The sequence below is a fragment of the Chrysochloris asiatica genome, unplaced genomic scaffold (genome assembly GCF_000296735.1).
Source record: "Chrysochloris asiatica unplaced genomic scaffold, ChrAsi1.0 scaffold00443, whole genome shotgun sequence".
Classification (NCBI taxonomy): domain Eukaryota; kingdom Metazoa; phylum Chordata; class Mammalia; order Afrosoricida; family Chrysochloridae; genus Chrysochloris; species Chrysochloris asiatica.
Window position 1 is genome coordinate 799,462 of NW_006408961.1, and position 4,623 is coordinate 804,084.

Sequence of the window (4,623 nt, forward strand, 5' to 3'; positions counted from 1 at the left end):
TTTGAGTGCCTTCCAACCTGAAGGATTTATCTTTTGGCACTATGTCTGATAACATTTTTTTTGTCATTTATTATGTTTCAATAGTCAATATTTTGGTCCTGTAAGTATCCATTGCCATTCATAAAGTTGTTTTTTTTTTTTGAGAGCTGAAGTGATTTTATTTCCTTCACTATTTAAGCCAATCATGAAATCTCACAGTGATTGCTGGGGTGGGGCAGGGGGACCTCGGCTGTGTGAAGACTCGGCGGACTGTGGGCAGGGCGGCCTCACTGGGGTAGCTGGAGAAGCACTGACTGCCCTTGTGGCAGGTAGGTGATGTTCCGAGAGCACGAGAGCTGATAGGCAATGTCCTCCACAGCTTCCAGACCATCACCCGCAGTAGCCAAAGAGTTGGCGATCAGCTCGGCTACCTTGGAATCGCCCTCGGCAGAGATGATGGCTGCCTTCTTCTGCTGTTCAGCCTTTTCCACCACAAATCTGGCTCGCTCAGCTTCCAGCTGAGCCACCTGTTTGGCTTCTACTGCTTCTGTGAACTCCTTCCCAAAGGTCAGATGCGTCAAGGACACGTCATCCAGGATGAGCCCGAAGGTGGCTGCGCGCTCTGTGAGGTCATCGCTCACCTGTCTGGAGACCAGCTCTCTCTGGGTGATGAGCTCTCCAGCATCAAAGCGAGCCACCACCTACTTGAAGACCTCAGTCTTGATGGACGGCAGCACACGCCCATCATAGTCCTCTCCGATGCTGGTGTAGATGCGCGGCAGCTGGCTGGCAACTGGCTGGAACAGGATGCGCAGTGTGATGTTCACGTTCTGTAAATCTTTGCTACCAGTGATCACTGGCACGTTACGTGGTCAAGAGCGGCAGTCAAAAATAATTGGTTTCTGGACCCAAGGGATGAGAAAATGAGTCCCTTCTCCTACCACGATGTCCTGGACTCCACGGAACCGATCAAAGATGACAGCTCTGTGTCCCGCATCCACATTGTACAAGGCAGAGTTCATCACACCTCCTGCAATGGCCAAGGCCAGGCCAAACTTGCCGATGGACTCAAACACCTTGGCAGCCATGTTGTTATCTTCTGCTGGCTGGTTCTTACCTTAGCCACTTACACCCTTCAACCTTTCTATTGCAAGAGCTTCTGGATTATCCATTCATAAAGTTTTTAATGGCAAAACATTCAGAAGTAACCACCTCTCCTTCTTCTTAGACAGTCTTAGTTTGAAAGCTAAGCTGAAAGTTGTCCATCATGAGTGTATTCTGCTGACATTTAAAATACTGGTAGCATAGGTTCTAGCATCACAGCAACACACAAGCCACCACAGTATGACACACTGACAGACAAGCTCATGAAAGCAGCAGTCAAGAAATCAAAAGATTCATTGCATTAAGGCAATCTTCTACATGAGAGCACTTCAAAGTTTTAAGTGACAAATTTCAGTTTGCGTACTAATGTGTACCTGACCTATGCATATTATTTTCAATTTCTTAATATGCATGTGAAAGTTGAGCAATGACAATGGAAGACCACAAAAGAATTGATGTATTTGAGTTATGGTTTTGGAGAACAGTATTGAAAATATCATGGACTACCATAAAACCAAACACATATGTGTTGGAAAAAATACAACCAGAATACTTCTTAGAAGTACAAATGGTGAGACTTCATCTGACATAATTCAGACATATTAACAGGAGGGGCCAGTCCCTAGAGATATTATGCTTGGTTAAGTGGAGAGTGAGCAAAAAAGAGAAAGGACCCATAAGAGATTGGTACAATAGCAGCAGCAATGCGTTCAAATGTAATGACAATTATGAAGATGGCAAGAATGGGCAGTGTTTCATTATGTTGTGCATAGTGCCACTATGAGTCGGGACCAAATTGAAGGCACCTAACAACAATGATATTTCATTTAGTGAGTGTTTATCCATTCTTCCACTGATTGTCATTTACTTTCTCCACATGCTTTTGGTATTCTGACTAATACTAAAGTATTGTTAAACATTTTAAGGCTTCATTATTTCATCAGTAAAATGGTTATAATGCATTTAGCACTCTTACAAGGTTTCCAAAGACTAAAATGAGGCACTTCAAATTTTAGCTCAGTGCCTGAAATATAAAAATAGCTCCATAAATATTGTTTATAAAGCAAAATAAACATTAGACAAAACAAACAAAGAACCAGTAGATGAGTCTGAGGTAAAGAACACTTAGAGACGCACAGTTAGGATACAAAAATGTTAAGATTACTACTGCTGTCTCCTAGACTAGGGTATACAGTCTATAAGCCCCATAGCATAGTCATATATTATCCACAATATTTGTTGCAATGAAAGGAAAAAAAATGTAAAAATATTAAAAAGAGAGAACAAAAATAGTGATTTGACAGTGTTAGTTCAATATTAGCTATGTCCTTAAGTATATATTACAATATATTTTCATTTTAATGACTGCAAGAAAAATAATATTTCATACTAGTTAAATTTTGTGACTATGAAACATTTTTACTTATTTATTTATTTTTTTATGTATACACAAACTAGGCAGTCTTTACATCTGTTGATAGATTCACAAGCAATGATGGGAACATGCCTTACTCTTATTCCTCTCAGCACAAATAATCTTAGAAGTGATAGAAAAGGGTTTGCATTTTTAGACATAATATATAGAAAAGCATTGGAAAGCAGAGATGTAATATCACAATCAATTAAATTATTCTGCTTTTGAAAGAGTCTTTGATTAATAAAGAAATTACAACTGGAATTTTTCTTCCTTGTCATTACAATCTCAATCATCACAAATACTCTCCCTATTGTATAATAAAAAGTGCTTTCCACTCAAATAAGATGAAAAAGGAATGAAATTAGGTCAGCATCTATTCATATTCAAACTCCTTTTTACAGAAAAAGAAAGCCTTTCGAAATAGCACACTTGGTATAAAGACATAATAATTCAGAAGACTCCACACATCTCTTGAGGGAATGAAGAAAAATAAAAGAAACATATTGCCTCTTATTCTACAAGTACGTTTTTTCTCAAATTGATTCAGACCCAAATATGCTTTTTAAATCCATATAACCATAACTCAGTATTCAAATTTATTGATTTTCTGAACATTTTTAATCAAGTTTACATGGTCAAAAAGTATAGGTTATATTCTATGTTGTGCAATGACTATAGAATATGTAGAAAATCATATTATGCACATAATATGTATAAAAACATCTTAATAATCAAGAGCAGTTAAGTCTGAGTCAAAGTTGGTTCACACAATTATATAAAATTCTGTATTACATATATTTAGTGTAATTTTTTTATAGTTGGCTCTACCTATCTACTTTTCAGACACTACTTAATTTCATGAGCCATATGATCAAAATTCAGAATTAAAGATAATTAAGTAATATAAATGCGAATGATATAGAGGAAATCTCTGAATGTGCTCTCTAAAATTATTGAAATTAGGAACAAGATTTGTCAGAATCAACTTGTAATGAAAGACTTGTAAGAATCAAGGAGCATTCAGTCAATGAAATCAGATAAACTGTGATAAGCTCAGAGATAATTGTGATGTTTCAATTTATTCTAGTCTCATACCTTGGTACCCAATTCCTCAGCATGCATTCCTGGTATCAAAGTAAGTAAAATGGGCAGAACCTTTTTGTAAATATAACCTACCAAATAAAAGTTATTATTTAACTTATTTAGCAGGTCAAAGTGTTTTCTAATGGTAAAATTTTCTGGAAGAAGAGGTGAAGAACATGTGTTAAAGGGATTATTATCACATTTGTCTAATAAAATGTCTAACAACAACTAAAACAACGCCTACAACAATATACTGATATGCTGATTAATCACTGTGGAATATTTTATCAATTACTCATATGAAAGTTCAGACTAAAGCTAAAGAAATTGTCAAGTACTCTATGAGACCCAAAATATGAAATTGAGTATTTATTGTTAAATGCCAGGGATTTAGTTCAGATTCATAGCATCCCACCTGACTTTAGAGATCATTATAAGAACACATTTGATTCATTGATGTCTAATGACTAAACACCAAATGAGCTGTGGAATGACATCATATATAAGCAAAGCACTATTATTCAAACTAATGCACTAACCACTAAAGCCAGTAATTGAAGAATCCTATCAACTTCTTCAATCTGAAATTGTATAAACCTGTTATCAAGATACATTGATAGTTGCTATCTATTGGAATGAAAAGTTTGGAAACAAAGAGAAAGCATAAGTATTTGGAAAATATGGCCTTGGTGATAGAAATGATGCTGGAGATCACATCATGGAATTTTGCAAGACCAAAGATTTGTTCATTTCAAATACCTTTTAAAACAGCACAAATGATGACTGTACACATGGACCTCATGAGATGGAATTCACCCAAATCAAATTGAATAGATCTGTGAAAAGAGACATTGCAAAATCTCCATATAATTTGTCAAAACAAATCCTAGGAAAGATTGTGAAACAGACCAAAAATTACTCATATGCAAATTTATACTGAAGTTTAATAAAATTAAAACAAGTCCATGATAGACAAAAATGACCTTGAGCATATCCCACCTGACTTTAGAGATCATCTGAAGAACAGATATAATGCATTA

At 36.1% G+C, this 4,623-nt stretch overlaps 1 pseudogene; it reads right to left on the reverse strand.

Moving 5' to 3' along the window:
- Positions 1-266: 266 nt before the first annotated feature.
- LOC102810720 lies at positions 267-1,067 on the reverse strand (annotated as a pseudogene).
- Positions 1,068-4,623: the final 3,556 nt, after the last annotated feature.